The sequence below is a fragment of the Amblyomma americanum genome, chromosome 6 (assembly GCF_052857255.1).
Source record: "Amblyomma americanum isolate KBUSLIRL-KWMA chromosome 6, ASM5285725v1, whole genome shotgun sequence".
NCBI classification, from domain to species: Eukaryota; Metazoa; Arthropoda; class Arachnida; order Ixodida; family Ixodidae; genus Amblyomma; species Amblyomma americanum.
Genome location: NC_135502.1, coordinates 112,115,132 through 112,132,500, shown reverse-complemented (window position 1 = coordinate 112,132,500; position 17,369 = coordinate 112,115,132). Strand labels below are relative to the sequence as shown.

The 17,369-nt window shown below is 48.1% G+C and overlaps 1 long non-coding RNA gene and 1 pseudogene across 3 annotated transcripts in view; both read right to left on the bottom strand.

The window, feature by feature from the left end:
* Nucleotides 1-874: 874 nt before the first annotated feature.
* The window catches only part of LOC144093998 (uncharacterized), a 66,114-nt gene continuing 49,619 nt past the window's right edge, over nt 875-17,369 (bottom strand). For 2 of the 3 annotated variants that reach the window (XR_013306369.1, XR_013306370.1), the window contains one exon: nt 875-14,403. This is a non-coding gene — a long non-coding RNA (uncharacterized LOC144093998). The remainder of the gene's footprint in view (nt 14,404-17,369) is intronic. The other variant, XR_013306371.1, reaches the window with a different exon arrangement.
* On the bottom strand, nt 15,126-15,336 carry LOC144095739 (U2 spliceosomal RNA; annotated as a pseudogene).

Below are 17,369 nucleotides of genomic sequence, written 5' to 3'. Positions count from 1 at the left end.
AGTCGCTCTCGTGCTCTCTATTGATGTCCTCTTCTCCCGGCTGAGCAACACTTCCTGTCAGGAATTTGGGTAAACTTGGCGCACCTGGCAAGACCGCTATTATCAGACAAACCCAGAGCAGAAAGCACCCCGCGGAAACCACTCGATTCGCCAGATATTCAAGAAACAAGCATGATTCTATTTAATGCGCTACAAAACGGACCAGAGTGCTTGTCAAGTGTAAAAGCCCAAATAACAATTTCCACAAGAGTGCGTATATTGAGACACTGTCTGATGTATGCAATGCGGCTAAATAAAAGTATAAAATACATCAGGATACATATCAGGCAAGCGAAGGGGACAGCTTATTCTACAGGAGCGCTGCACAATTCCCATTCTGAGTCTAGCTGTTTCGTATTTCAAGCTAGCTTCGTTACGATGCCTTCGAAGTTTCGCACGCCTTCGTCTTTGGAGCGTAGTAAAACTAGCGGCATGCCTTAGCACGCTTATTCGACTACGTGGAGCATGCACCGTTATCAAATGGGAAAAGTTAACCGGATATAATGGCTTCGGTTACACAATGACATAACATAGTAGCTAAAGGGTTGAACAGATGTTCGGTACTTCTTAATCGTTGAGAAGTTTTGTATTCTCCGTTGAAGTCCGTGAAAAGGATTGGGGCGGTTGAGGGCAGCGAGGATTCGGCTTATATTCACATTTATTTATATTGAGGTAACATGCATGGAAAGGGTAATGTACTAGCAGTGACGAATGGAACGCGAGCAAGAAAACAGAGGTGGCAATATAAAAAAACACCAACATATTGTAACGAAGCGTACGCCGGGACGGAACGGTGGCGCCGCCGCCTCAAAGGAGTTGACCAGCAGGTGTCGATGGGTAACATGAATTAACTTGATTTATTTAAAATTGGTCCAAAACATCATTTAACCTGAACAAACTGACACAAAAGCTCTAAGAGTAAATAATATCGCAGTCAGTCATACCAAGGGGCGCGCAACGTCTTCCGAGCAGAGGTCCCGAGCAGCAGGACCGCAGCCGTTCCTCTCCCTTATTCGCGCCAAAACCCCCTCTTAAATACGTTTGCCTAGGAACCTGGGGACACTTTTAGTAGCCAATCGGAAATACTGTTGTCGAAGCCAATGAGAACGATTTCTTTAAAACGAAAGCAGCCAACAGCACGCCGGTGCCCACGAGGCTGTTTACTCGAGAGCACCGCTTAAATTCCACGAAGACGCGCGCATTTCCGCTTGGCACACAGATACAAACATACAAACGACATCCGAAACACAGGGAACGCAAACCTCCCAGTCGGTGCACCACGCGACCCGCCGTCCGCGCTCTTGAGTGATCCGTTGCACAAGAACGTCCAGTCCTGTAGCAGTTGGGGCCAAGGAATCAAAGCAGCATGCACTTCTTGCTTGCCAATGGCTGCTGCAGTTGAACGTGCCTACATTGGCTGGGAGTAGCAGCGGCTTATGCTGACAGTCTCATCCAAGGCTCCTCATGGGACAGAAGACATATCAGCAGGCCTTTGGTGAGGGCCTGGGTGCATATAAGAACCGATGGGCTTGACCTGGGCACAGCCAAATCAGCACTTGTAGATAAACACGACGTGCAAATCTACAAACGCCACTTCTGTATTTGGGTAAGTCTTACTCTAATGGACTTGCTTTATGCCAGCTGTATAATGTATTGGCCACCCTCTAAAAATATGTTCAGAGCTGCACAAAGCAGTAAGAAGGCACGAATGTTACATGGTTTTACAGATGTAGATTATGCTTCATGGCATTTGTTGCACTGTGACGATTTCAGGTGTCCAATGTAGGCAGCAGTAGGTGTTATTTCTTGAAAACAGCTACATTTGTTCCACTGCTTTTTCCTACCTAATGCAACAGACTCTGTTCCCTCCAAGGCTACCTGCTTTAAAGAGTTCTTTCCTTATCTCTAGAAGTGAAATCGTTTGAAGATACTTGCAATTGCAGTGAACTCCAACTTCGACTGTTTTCCTATGGTACTCATCTTTGAAATACAAAGAACATGTTTGTAATGTTAAACTTGGCTGCCACCTTGCTATTAAGCTCCCAGAAACCTGTTTATATAGGCTACTAAGCCTCACTGCTTGCCAAACTGCGTTTGTCAGAAACTTGTGGTAAAGGGCATGTCAATCCTCTCTAGCAATGCGCTTGCCTAATGTGGCAGTTGCACGGCATGGTACACTTCCTGCACAGATACACTTCTTCAACAAGTAGAACAAAACTCGCAACTAGAACCAAGATGTGGTACCCTTAATAACTGTGTTGGGTAAAGGGGTCGCTCAGCGCGAAGCACGACCGAGGTGTCGCGTTGACATGGGCAAGAACAAGATGGTTTTAACAAAAAGTGGCAGGACTTTTACCTCTTCAACATAGCGTAAACCAAAGAGCAACTCTAGCCTGCATTTGTTTTGGTGTCTGCATGGCCTACAAGATTAGCACATCCCGGGGAACAAGTGTTCCATAACTACGATCTCGCAGCACACAATTATAAAGTCACAGCAAAGCAGCATGGTGCATTGAATGGTATAACCAAACGTATGCAATTCCACACACAACTAGCTCTGGCATTTTCTTTTTATGTAAAATAGTGTCAAATGTAGCTATGTTTCTTTACCCGTACCAGCCCAAACACAATGAAGAATGCAGTAACGAGTACTGAAACCAGCATATGAAGTGCTGCTGGCTTTGCAAATAAGAAAAAGACAGCTAAAATCAAGATGGACAGGATGTCACCTTATACAGATGCAAAGGACATCACGTGAGTGAGCATATCCATCCATTGGTTTTGCACAGCAGTGGTTGGTGCCAGGAAACTGAAGTAGTCTGCATTTCCTCAGTGGCAGCTACTGCAGAAGGCCTGCGCTGACTAGGAGCAGCCTCTCTTGACATCAGCAGTCTCATCTGGGTGATACTCTCAAGTTGCAGGCATCAATGGGCCCCGACTAGGTGGCCTGGGTTGCAGGTAGATAACCCTATTGGCTTGACCTGCAGAGAAAAATTAGCACTTATAAGTGCTCCAACGTTAACCTACAAATATTGATGGTGTTTCACCTCCCCTAATATGCACTTGCAAATGTGTTCAGAGCTACACACAGCAGTAAAAGTGGCATGCACATTACAGGTTTTTTTTTCATGAGAATTAATAAAACCCAGCAGATCAAAATGCAGTTTTTAAATATATCTGTGCAATTACGACTAAAAACAAAACTTTACTGAAAGATGCTATGCTAGTTGAGGCATTACCATAAACGCCATAACACACACATTGAATCTATTCCATGCACAAATTTTTCTTGCCACCTGCTGCCTGAATAATGCACTCATACGGAGCACTACTCCAGCCAATAGTTCAGAGCACGGCATGGGGAACCTGCGCTGCCAAGGTGGCAATGCAGTTGTTCCATTCGGTGACTCAAGACTGCTTTTGTCAGCCGCTTGGGCCGCTGCAAACGCGAAAATACAGTCTGCGCGATTAGATACATGTGTTTGTCTGACAGCATTCATTGCCTATAGCTTCTCTCAGCGTAGTCCAGATAGCTGACGCACGGCACGTGCGCCTTCGACAGGGCGCGGAGGCTCAAGCCAATAAGTGCCTGAAGGTGGCGCGGAAAAGTACTAATAGTACCACCCAAAACTGCTTGTTGATTTAATTGTGTGATTAAATTCCTCTAAAATGAGCTAATCACGCGCACCACCTGGACACATTTCTTATTGTGTAAATAGTTTGTACATATTACTTCTCCCCCTATCCTCTCTTCCTGTCTCCTCACCTCTTTCATTTCATTTCTCCATTCTGCCTGCTATCCTTTATTTCCGCTGCCCCAGCTCAGCTGCTTCAGTATCGATGGCAGATGACGGGGCTAGCAAAAATGTTTTCCTCCCTTTTTACTATTATATTTAATAAAACTACTACCACCACCACCACCTTTTAAACTGTTCATCACTGCACTGCAGTCCTTCCTAGAAAATTTCCATCTTGTTTGGCTGCTTTGGAGAACATTCATGCACTGCCGACTTTCTTTGCGCTCCTCGCAACCTCAGGGGTACACTGTTTCACTGCACTTGCAATGTATGCCATTCCAGCTGTTTTTTTTTATGACAAAACAGTTAAAACAGTTTCGCCTCAAGGTGTTGCTTTGCTTTCATCAAGCTAATTACACACACAAAGCTCAGTTTTGTTTGGCCCACTCACACAAAGTGCGCAGGCTGCTGGTTTCACCAGATGTGTTGGCAGGAAGCCATAAATGTTACGTTAAGCAGTGCGGTAGCCCAACTCCGTAGCGGTATCGCACGACACATCGAACACCTGCGGGTACACGCCGCATCGAGCACTGGTTTCGTCTGGCCTAAATGATCGCGCCGTCGTTTTGTTTGGCCCACTCACACAAAGTGCGCAGGCTGCTGGTTTCAGCAGATGTGTTGGCAGCAAGCCATAAATATTACGTTAAGCAGTGCGGTAGCCCAACTCCGTAGCGGTATCGCGCGACACAACGAACACCTGCGGGTACACGCCGCATCGAGCACTGGTTTCGTCTGGCCTAAATGATCGCGCCGTCGTTTTGTTTGGCCCACTCACACAAAGTGCCCAGGCTGCTGGTTTCACCAGATGTGTTGGCAGGAAGCCATAAATGTTACGTTAAGCAGTGCGGTAGCCCAACTCCGTAGCGGTATCGCACGACACATCGAACACCTGCGGGTACACGCCGCATCGAGCACTGGTTTCGTCTGGCCTAAATGATCGCGCCGTCGTTTTGTTTGGCCCACTCACACAAAGTGCGCAGGCTGCTGGTTTCAGCAGATGTGTTGGCAGGAAGCCATAAATGTTACGTTAAGCAGTGCGGTAGCCCAACTCCGTAGCGGTATCGCACGACACATCGAACACCTGCGGGTATACACGCCGCATCGAGCACTGCTTTCGTCTGGCCTAAATGATCGCGCCGTCGTTTTGTTTGGCCCACTCACACAAAGTGCGCAGGCTGCTGGTTTCAGAAGATGTGTTGGCAGCAAGCCATAAATGTTACGTTAAGCAGTGCAGTAGCCCAACTCCGTAGCGGTATCGCACGACACATCGAACACCTGCGGGTACACGCCGCATCGAGCACTGGTTTCGTCTGGCCTAAATGATCGCGCCGTCGTTTTGTTTGGCCCACTCACACAAAGTGCGCAGGCTGCTGGTTTCACCAGACGTGTTGGCAGGAAGCCATAAATGTTACGTTAAGCAGTGCGGTAGCCCAACTCCGTAGCGGTATCGCACGACACATCGAACACCTGCGGGTACACGCCGCATCGAGCACTGGTTTCGTCTGGCCTAAATTATCGCGCCGTCGTTTTGTTTGGCCCACTCACACAAAGTGCGCAGGCTGCTGGTTTCAGCAGATGTGTTGGCAGCAAGCCATAAATGTTACGTTAAGCAGTGCGGTAGCCCAACTCCGTAGCGGTATCGCACGACACATCGAACACCTGCGGGTACACGCCGCATCGAGCACTGGTTTCGTCTGGCCTAAATTATCGCGCCGTCGTTTTGTTTGGCCCACTCACACAAAGTGCGCAGGCTGCTGGTTTCAGCAGATGTGTTGGCAGCAAGCCATAAATGTTACGTTAAGCAGTGCGGTAGCCCAACTCCGTAGCGGTATCGCGCGACACAACGACACCTGCGGGTACACGCCGCATCGAGCACTGGTTTCGTCTGGCCTAAATGATCGCGCCGTCGTTTTATTTGGCCCACTCACACAAAGTGCGCAGGCTGCTGGTTTCAGCAGATGTGTTGGCAGCAAGCCATAAATGCTACGTTATAAGCAGTGCGGTAGCCCAACTCCGTAGCGGTATCGCGCGACACATCGAACACCTGCGGGTACACGCCGCATCGAGCACTGGTTTCGTCTGGCCTAAATGATCGCGCCGTCGTTTTGTTTGGCCCACTCACACAAAGTGCGCAGGCTGCTGGTTTCAGCAGATGTGTTGGCAGCAAGCCATAAATATTACGTTAAGCAGTGCGGTAGCCCAACTCCGTAGCGGTATCGCACGACACATCGAACACCTGCGGGTACACGCCGCATCGAGCACTGGTTTCGTCTGGCCTAAATGATCGCGCCGTCGTTTTGTTTGGCCCACTCACACAAAGTGCGCAGGCTGCTGGTTTCACCAGATGTGTTGGCAGGAAGCCATAAATGTTACGTTAAGCAGTGCGGTAGCCCAACTCCGTAGCGGTATCGCACGACACATCGAACACCTGCGGGTACACGCCGCATCGAGCACTGGTTTCGTCTGGCCTAAATGATCGCGCCGTCGGAGGACGCATTTCCTCCACAATATGCACCCAAATATTCAAATGCGAATATCAAAATTTTGTTTTCACTGGTAAAATTTGTGAAGTCAGTCCACAATCTCCTCCTATGTCTCCTATGAGTCAGCCTTCTTCCACCAGGTCTTTTAGTCATCCCAGAGCTTGCAAGCCTGCTTTGGATTTCATGGCCTTTCTCTTGTGCCTGGCTTTTGGCAATGACTGAAACACTAACTGTGCGCTTGTTTTCAACTGCTGTGTAGCGTTTGGTGCCTAAGAACTGAAGTAACCTGCATTTACTCCTCGGCGGCACCTGCTGCAGAAGGTCTGCACTGACTGAAAGCAGCTTCTGCTGATGTCAGCAGTCTCATCCGGATGGCCCACGTAAGCTGCAAACGTCAATGGGTCCTTATCTAGATGGCCTGGATTGCAGACACCCCACTAACCGACAAATATCAATGCTCTTTGGATCTCCCTCCCACACAGTTCTAAATCTGTCCGGGAAGCTAAGGATAGTAGGAAAGTGGGACGTACGTCACATGGCTCTAAAAATTGGCACGCATAGTTTATGGTACCTTCTCGTGAAAAGTAACTAAACCCAGGAGACCAAAATGCAAGGTTTTTATATCCACATCATTAGGAGTAAAAACAGAAAGTGTTACTGAAAGGAGCTATACTTGTTCAGGCATTATCGTAAATGCGCTACCGGAAACATTGGGTCTATTCCATTTACGAAGTTGCAGAGCGAATCACTTTTTGCCACTTCTGTGACCATGAGAAGTGGCACTTTTCATTCCACTTGCTGCTTGAATAATGCACTCGGAGAACACTGCTGTGGCCAATAATTACGTGGATGCGAACCCATGTCATGAGTCTATTTGGAAAGAAAAATGTTCAGCTAACCTGGCACAAAAAAAAAATCACAAGCACACCATTCAAGACAGCACACTGTTCCAAAAATATGCAGTGTTCTCATCCAAAGTATGAAAAAACATTTTTTGTAGCTTTTCTCTACATGCACAGTCTACTACAGGCCTTTCCAGGATCAGCGCAGTAGTAAAAACAAATCCTGTTCTTGAAATCAAAGCAAGTGCTCCCTTTTATATTGCTCATCATTGCACTGCAGCCCTTCCTCAAAAGTTGCCATCCTGTTTGCCAGCTTTGGAAAACATTCATGCACTGGTAGCTTTCTTTGCTCCCCTCACATTTTTAAAGCAAAATATTTGCATCTCAAAGAGCTGCTTTGCTTTTTTTCAGGCTCATTACACACACAAAGCTCAGTTTTGTTCACATATCTCAGATCCACTCACAAAGTGCCCAGGCTGCTGGTTGCAGCAGATGTGTTGACTGCAAGCCGCAAAAGTCTCACTAAGCACTTGTTTGGTATGAGTGACTTCTCACATCGAATTTACGCCTTCAGCTGTATTAGTATGTATCAATTCCTACTTCATCTGATCACTTCGACTGCATATCCCACCAAGGTAGCTTGCCTAATTGCAGGGTATATCCTTATCTTTATTAGCTATATTGTTCAAAAAACAGTTGTGACTGCAGAGGACATACAATTTCACCTGTTTCGACATGGTAGCCATTACTGGAATAAACACCCGAGTGATGTTACACATGGCTGCTACATTGCTGCTATAAAGAAAGAAATTCATAAAGAGTGGACACTCAGCGAAATCTGGCCCCAGGAACTGCGTAAGGGGTTAGTAGGTATCTCCTCTGTTTAGTGGTGAACCCTGCGTTAGCGCGCATGCAGCGGCGCGTGGGCAACCAGTGACGGAACAGACGAAGAACGAAACCAGGAGACAGTCGCCTGCTCAGCTGGGCCTGTGAGCGCATGGCGTCATTGTTGGCGCGCAGACTCAGTGTTTTTTGCGTCTTGGTTTTTCAGCGCGGAACTCGTGCGGTTTAATTCTGACAACAGCAAGGTGCAAAACGTTTTTTTGCCCAACTACTCTGTATTGCAAGCAGTTTACGCTGACCACCCCGGCCGGTGCCTTGAATTACGCAGTTCGTCAAGAGGCGCACACGCTTTGTGGCCTGCCGGCTGTTTTGGCGTGGTTTGTGGCACTCCTGCTGTTTCAGACAGCGACAAGGTGAGAAACGTTTATCTTTTGCTAAACTACACTGCATTTCAATCAGCTTCGCTGAGCATGCCAGCCGGCGCAATATGGAGAAGCTGTGAAAGGCACGCGTATACCTGCTCGCGCCATGGTGCGATCACGCAGGTCGGTGCGCTGTTAGAGAAGGGTGCGCCCATGCCTTGTGCGTTTTACCTAGCGGTCAGTTTCGCATGGTTGCGCGTTGAGTTTTACGGACAACAAGTTTTTTATGGCCCCCAACAAGACAGCTTCTTTCGAGTAATATTAGTTGACGGCCAGGCAAAATATGTGGGCTGCTTGAAAAAAAAATGGGCAAATGTGCCGAAAATAAGTGTTGTTGTGTAGTTAACACGGACGCGTAATTTTCAGGACTGCTGGGGAAAAAAGTACCGCATGAAAAGGTCAGCTACCAGAAACTTGAGCGTTGAAGACTCCGTCGTCAGTTCCAGTGAAAACGCACATTGCACCTGCGTAGTGACAACATGGGAGTGCACTTTTCCAAGCGACCAGGGAAACAAAGTAAACTCTTATGAAAACAAGGAGCTGATGCGCCGAAAATTGTCTTTACGCCTCTGTCGACATGCACACTGCATCCGCGCATTTGGTCTCAGTGCTCCAACACACTTTGAGCGACTGGTTGGGAGCCCGTGCTGTGGCCGCCAGAGTGCCAAAATGTACAGTTGGCCGTGGAATGGGACTTGCAGCTTTTTGGGATCGGAGAATAATGTTGAACAGAGAAATGAGTGTAAATCATTGGGAGTTATCTTGTAGTATTATGTGGTGCGTGCATAAATGTTCGGCATGCGAGGTTCGTAACAGCTTGTTTTCCTTGTTGATAATTCCGCCGTTTTCACGCGTTTCTCCTGTTCGCACCATTATAGTGTAAGGTTTACCAGAATGACACCTGCTCGGTGGTAGCAACAGCCACTGCTGTGAGCCATGTTGCAGTAACACTGGACGCACGGAATGAGCTTAGTGATGTGCTAAATGGAGACGGCTCGGTTTTGGGTTTATATGCAGCAACATCAATATTCATTTCAAGAAGCACCTGGTGTATTTCCTGGATTGGCACTGTTTGGCGAAGGCCATGGCACAGCTGCGTTTTCTGGGCCGAAAGTAAATAGATAATAAGAGGAGACCATACTGAGGAGGAAAAATTCTGAGGACACTTACATCTGCTTACGTGGAGGAATTCAAAAGCATATATTTTGAGGAATGGAAAGGGCGCAGTAACTTATCTCAGATCTCAACACTGCCTTTACAATTTGCCACACATTTTCGCTCATGTAGGTTAATAATGCTTTCGCATTAGTAATGCATTATAAGGACGCGGCAGGCCGCAACCCTCATCCAGCTGCTTGGTGCGCTGGGCCCTATGGAGCAACGTTTATAGATTGCTATGGAGTGTCCGCTATCTATGTTGCTACTGTGCTCCCAAAACCCTGTTCAGATCACCAGTCTGCATTGGTCATGAACTAGGTAAAGGTTGCCCTGGTCCCTTCCAGTTCCACTCGTGGCCAACGCGGGGGGTTGCACGGCATGCTCACTTGAACTTCACTTATTCAGCAAAACCGCTAGAGGCGATAGGCCGACTCGGTAACAGTGCAAACGAATGAGATGCCCACTTCAATGCTGCACGGACACTGCTTTCGGTTTCGTCTAGCCTGGTTAGTCGAGCCTTTGAAGGCAGGTGACTAACAGTGCTGCAGGCATATTGGGACCCCCCACCTACGCCGACCATGCCCCAGTAGACACTAGTTTCGTTTAACCAGCTTAGCCGAGATATCGCAGACTTACGCATCTGCAGGTAGATAGTTTCCGTTCCAGATCTGATTTTTGATTTGAAAAGGTCTCCCCCTCGTGGGGGTGAGTGGGCCGATCCCGGAGGCAGTGCAATACCGGGCCAACCCTGCGTGGACTTCCTGCCGTTTCTGAGCCCGTTCCGGGGAGTTAACTGAGAACGCTACCACATGCTACGGCCAGGGGTGCCTTTAGCGCTGTTGCCACCCATCCGGGTGGTGCCCCCAACGCTAACAACACCGGCATCACCTCCACGGGCACTTGGACCGGGGAGCTTGTACGAGGCAGCCAGCGACGCCAGCCGCAGCACGTCGAACGCCATCTCGACGCAGGCTACTGGGCCCATACAACGCCGCAGCCGCCCCGAACCAACCGTGAGCCCAAACGCCGACCGCTAACAGTAGAACGCTAGTAGCAGTGTTCCCGGGTCGGGTGATATATAGTCTGTGTTTTGTGTTAGCTTGTTAGTTAGTTTCGTGTGCTAGTGTGTGTGTCACGTAGGGTGTATTAAATGTGTGTCTGTGTCGGTACACCTGTCGCCTAGTCCATTCTTTCGGTCCGAGTGCTCTCCGGGGAGATCTGTGACAGACTTGTAGGTTCTAGATTTTGAAGTCAACATGCTAGCGCAAGAAGGAAGGACCAGGGCAGGAGAATCATACATAATGAGCACTGCACATTACGGAAAATTGTACTTTCGAAACTATTTTAGCAAACCATGAACATTAACATACTTTTAAAAGATATAGTCTTTGTTAGCAATATGGAAGGAGTGCATACACACTGGTCACGCAGTCTAGCTTTTTCGTCACCGTCACGAATTTCGCACCACTTGCTCACTTCTCACAGCTTCTGAACTGCTAAAGCATTTTGCAGCGCACAAATTCTGGTGTGCAATTCTTAGAGAGGCAATAACTGCTGAGACTTCCCGGACTTCTAGAGCTGAACTTTACAATGATGCTCTTTCAGTCTGCCCTACACATTCTTTCACTCATGTCAAAGGAATAGAGAACACAACAGCTTCCATGCACTCTACATGGTTTTGGAAATGTATTATGCACACCTGGAACATCAACACTTATCTTTTAATTTGTATAGGGTTGCAATCTCCACCTCCGCACCTGCTCTGCAACCTGTCTTTTTTAGGTGATAGGACACACCATGCACATACAGCAGCGACTTTTTTTTCCTTTTCATTTTCTAACCTCAACAGGTAGCTAATGACCGACACACTGAGCTCAAGGTCAGGACACGCAACAATTAAGATAGGGAAAGGAAAAGTACCCACAACGCAGAACCCTTAGTATGTCCTCCTCCTGCTCTCCTAGTCTTGGCTCTCTGTGCTGTTAAATTTTCGCTACCGCACCATAAGCCATTGGACGTATCCGTCCAATGTTAAAACTGCCGCGCAAGAAGCTCAATCCGGAGTTTTGTGGACGTGCTGTGGCATATATTTTCTAGCTATACAACCAGTTTTTTTACTGCAGTGTTGGTTTCAGTGTTTCGACATGAGGGGGCACCGTGAAAAATGAAACTTTGAACACAGCAGCGTCAGCCGGTGAATATGGCGTCCGCATCGCCGGGTGCTCCTTGAAAGTGAAATCCGACAGAGATTTTGGCCAGTTCCAGGGGAGTGTTTTGCGACAAAAGCAGCGGTGATAAATCAGCCAACGACGTATGAACTCCTCACTTTAGTTCCGACAGCAAGACTTCGTCTCAGGGGCCTGGAACGTCGCCGTGTACTCGCACGTAAGTTTTGTTTTTGTTTGCTCTGCATTTTCTGTGGTGCATGCGGTTTGTAATTGATAACAGTAGTTTATTTTGTGCTTCAGGGTCTTCGCAAGATATAGCCAAGGCAGTATGCCAAATGCTCAAGGTTACAACCAAGACGACAGCGATGTGTCTCTATCGGCCCATCCCTGTGGAGCGGCGCTTGGAGATTCGCTCGGCCTCTCAACTTCTTGTTGATGTTCTTCACTGCAGAGATGATGAAGACCCTGTGCGAGAACACTAATAAGTACGCATGGATGAAGATTTTGGATGGGAAAGGAAACAGATCTCGGCATGACTGCTCATGGGAAGAGGTTAATCAGCTGAAGTATACATGGGAAGTGTCAACCTGCAGAGACTACATCTCTGTTGGAATAAAGGAATCACATTGAAGTGTTCTCCAGTTGGAGTCAGGGGTAAAACTATCTATTAGAGGAGAAGCATACAAGCAGGGTAGACATGCAATCACGTGAGAAAGACGAGAGGGAGTTGAGAGAATTCAGTGTCCTCATGTAGCCCGGAGCCACGGGAATGCGCGGGGATGAGGTGCTAAACGAAATATGGTGCTCGGGCCAGACAGTAGGCATTATACGTGAAGCGGCGCTCGTAGTGGCAGTAGAGCGGTATAGTGTGCCGAGCAGCAGTACTACGATACATAACACATATACTCTGGCCTCGTATATCATTTCCCGAAGTCTGTTTTTCGCTTTTGCATGCTTTGGTGGAAAGCGCTTTTTTTCTACTGCATTGACATCGCTTGCGTAATCGGTTTTATTCTCTACCAAGCACACCGAAGAGACCATCCTGATGTTCCAGAGCTTGCCCAAAATGACAAATTCGATCAGCTGGCTTTCAGGGAGCAGCTAATTCAACATATCTTTGAGTATGATGAGGTAGAAAAAGTCCACACGCACAATTTTCCCATACAGTCCATTCGTCACCAATAGAAGAAAAAAGAAAAAAATCTGCAAGCTCTATCAGAGAACAAAACAAGAACAAAGATAAAATGCTATGCAGCACCTGTCAAATCTACCTCTGCTTCACATCATTACGTGATTGCTTTTCACAGTGGCACCACAGCCATCATCCCCGACCTGACTGGCCATAGGAAGAGCAATAATTTTGCCTCAAAGCTGAACATGAGACAAATGACAGCTATAAACATGTGCAAGTTTGTATATTCCAGTTTTCCTCTAATGAAGTTCTGACTTAGTGCAGCCGGTCAGTTTTTTTCTGTACACTTTGTTCATGTTTAGGCATATTTGACAAATAAATGTTGAAGTACTTCCCCACACATGACTATGCTGTTTGTTTCATTCAGAAGTGTAACTAATAAGCTACAATTTCATGCAATGCAATGTGCGCTGGGTTTGTTACTTGTAAAAAAATTTTTGCGTTCAGTACACTCCAAATCATACACTTTCCCACAGTAGCGAAGAGTTAATTTCAAGAAGCTGAAGAGAGCCACTAATGGAAGCACACAATAGAGTCAACCACCAACAAATTCAGGAAGCAAGTAAGCAAGATAAAATTTCTGACCTCCCATAACTCAGAGAAGGTACTCAAGGTGCCACAGGATAGAAACTAAATAGTTTTAAAAAATGATTAATTTTAGTTGCCAAGCACTTCATTTCACGTCACAGCATTGCTTGTTGCACTCCACAGAGTCGCACTCCACAGCGTCGCACACCACAGGGTCACACTCCACAGCGTCGCACACCACAGCATCGCACAACACAGCGTCGTCGCACTCCGCGGCGTCTCACTCCACTGCGTGTCACTCCACAGCGTGTCACTGCACAGCGTCGCACACCACAGGGTCACACTCCACAGCGTCGCACAACACAGGGTCGCACAACACAGCGTCGTCGCACTCCACTGCGTGTCACTCCACAGCGTCGCACTGCACAGCGCCGCACTCCACTTTTCACATCGCAAGTGAAGTCGAGCCAAGCCGATTCACGATCTTGCTGGTGTGGTTATAGTGCTGTGTAGTGTGTTATTGCGCACCAGTTGTTGGTTGCCGTGTCTAGGTCCTGCATGACACCGTGGTGATTCCCTGAGCTGCTTCATTTGTGCCTCCAGGGATTTTTTTTCGCCTGTTTAAGTAGCCATTCGCAGGGTGGGGCTGCCAAGGCAGATGGACGGGAGACTGAAAAGCAGGAGCACGGCATAACAGAATGCTAGGAGTCAGATTAATTCCAAGACAGTACAAAATACACATGATAATTTTGTAAGGAGAAACAATACTGAGCTTGGTGGCACGTCCACCACCACCACCACACAAAGGTAATGCTCTCGCCGTCCATCCATCTAGCCGGCCCTGCATTTCCTCCTCAACTGTAGTGGCTGCAGAAGGCCTAGCTGACTGGGAGCAGCCAGTCAATGAGCCCCAACCAGGTGCTGGCTTCACCTGCACAGATAAAAAAACTGGCATTTGTAAGTGCCCCAACAAAGCAACATCATTGCTCTTTGGATCTCCCTCACATGGTTTGTGCTACTTTTCCATGATGAGTAACGAAACCCAGCAGATCAGAATGCAACTAGGAGCACAAACAAATTGCCAGCGAAGAGGGCTTCAAGAAAGAATGACTGACTGACTCGCAGTGGCAAGTAGGCAAATGGAATGCCCACCCACAGCTGTGCTCGTGACGCGGCGTGCAATATACAGAGAATACCATGTAAAAGGTTTATAAATCTGATTTTGAAAAGGTCTCACCCCCGTGGGGGCGAGTGGGCCGACCCCGGAGGCAGTGCAATACCGGGCCATGCATCCAATACACTCACTAAGCACCCTGGCTGCTGGTTTCAGCTGATGTGTTGGCAGCAAACCTCTTTGCTCCAAGCTACTTCCTGCACCAAATTTCCGCCTGCACATCCCTAGATTTGCTGTGTTTGAAAATAATCGCGAACTGCAACAGACATGCAACCTCACCTGTTTCTAAAAAAAACTCGCCATTGATGTGAACCCAGTCAGCTGCTGCATAGCTACCCTGTCGAGAACACTGGTTTCGGTTTTCGCCGCATCGAGCACTGGTTTAAGTTTCGCGGAGGCACATAATTGACGCATCTGCAGGCAGATAACTAATGTTTCAGGTCTGATTTTTGATTTTGAAAAGGTCTCACCCCCGTAGGGGTGAGCGGGCCGATCCCGGAGGCAGTGCAATAAATACCGGGCCAACCCGTGGCGGAGGTGAAGCAAGCCTCAAGCACACCGCCGCATTCCAAAAATAAGTTTAATATCTTGGGTCCAAATAGGACCCGTATCAGATATTAAGCTGATAAGAACAGATTGCTATCATCAATGCTTCGGGGCATTATTGGGGTTCATAAGCGCAGCTGAAAAAAGTAGAGGTGGACTGCCTGTAGTCGACAGGCCACATGTTGAGCCACCGTGCTTATCGAGCGGTTCATTGTGCAGCAGCACGATCCAGCGGACGGCCAAACCCCCGCACAGCGCCTGCGGTCCGCAGCATCACGCCAGCCGCTGCGGACATTGTCCACAGCTGAAGAGCTGACGCGGTCCGGACGGATCGCTGTGCGGGGACGAGGGGATCCAACGGACGGCCAAACCCCCGCACAGCGCCTGCGGTCCGAAGCATCACGCCAGCCGCTGCGGATATAATCCACAGCTGAAGAGCTGACGCGGTCCGGACGGATCGCTGTGCGGGGACGAGGTCATCCCTTGGGTCGAGCCGCCACACAAACCTGTACCTCGGTACGCTCCAGTGGCCCGAAGCCCCGAAACAGATACTCAGAACGCCGAGATGCGATAACCAGAACTTAAATCAGGGGTCAAAGTCATCCTGGTCTACCACCAGACCCGCTCCACTAGCCAGGTGAGCTCACGGCGGCGAGCGCCACTATTTCCGCCACTCTTCCAAGGCGATCGCTCCGGCGGCGCACTGCGGTCGCTCGGGCATATTTGCGCTACTTGAAAGCAGCTAACTAAAGCCTAACAAATTCAAAATTTGATTAAGAACTCTCTGGACTCAAGCACAACGCTACTACAGCGGTCGCGAAGTTGTCCAGAAAAATTGCACTAGGGAAACACGAACATGGTGTATTATCTCCTCTAACAAAATAATTTAGCTTGTAATATATGCCTCAACATACAAAAAGAGCATCTCAAACTCATGTCAACAATTAAAATAACAACAAGCGAAACCGCATCCAGTATGGCAGCGCCCATGTGTAAACACGTCGCCCGTCCACGTACCCGAGTTCGAGCACAACTAGGCCTGTAAACGTCAGCTTTCTAGCACCCCCAAGCGCCTATCCGTGGTTTACTGAACAAATCTGGTGAAGTAATAAGCAGAGAGTTCACTCGCGGCTAACGATCTGACAAGTGGCCGCATGGAAACAGTCCATTACGGTGAGCACGGAGCCATGCCATCCACTTTGGATGGTTCCGTCGTTTGCATTTATGCTCAACCATGTCTAGTACAACATAACGAAAATCTAGTGCAGAACCTCGTTCTAGGTCTTGGGAATGGCTTTTTATTCAACGAATGCTGGCCACGCATTTGTGTTATCCCAACACAGCTGATCGACAGTTCGCCCGTCGTACGGATCAACCGTGCGTCCCAACGCACATACCCCTACTGTTCAGTTATGTCATGGTTACAAATGTATCACACCTGCTGAACTATGGAAATGAAAAGGCAATAATCGGCGAACAAGCAATTTTAAAAGCCATGCAGGTTGTCATGGAAACCGCGTCGCCTGGCGAGAGCGCGTCAATGGACGTGCCAGTTCGCTGCATGGTCCGCAGATGGCGCCACGATACCGCGGTATTGATATTCCAAGAAGAGGGGGGAACCAAAACCCGAAGTAAACAAAATGGGATACCTTCATAAAGTGTAGAAGGGACGCATCCTATTTGATTAATGAGAAAATTAGAAGAAAGGGTGCCCAATGGACGTCAAAAGTAAATAAAAAGGATAGAAAAGCAGCCCAAAAATTCTGGAAACATCTATACTCCGTTTCATACTTAGCTGTCTACGCAGCCAAGGCTACGGTGCCTGTTTGCGATCCTCGTCCGCATCATAATATAGTGCGTCAAAAATAAAAATAGAAATGAATTGACAAGCAAAGTGAACAGTAGTTGATATTATAGTAGACCGATGGAAGTGTTTTATTTTGCAAATAGATTGATTTTTCTTTTATGTTTTCCAGAACCGAGTGACGCAGATTTTTCGTTTTCTCAGGCGCCGGCTGTATCAGGTTTTCGCAGCTGAGCCGGCAGGTCTGTTTGTGAAAATGGCGTCGCTGTCACCTGCTCGCTTGTTTTCTTCCCCCGCTTCGACTTCGAAAACATCTCCTGTTCGCCTCTTTTCCAAGGTGAAGTCTCCAAAGTTTTCTAAAGACTGCAAGGCG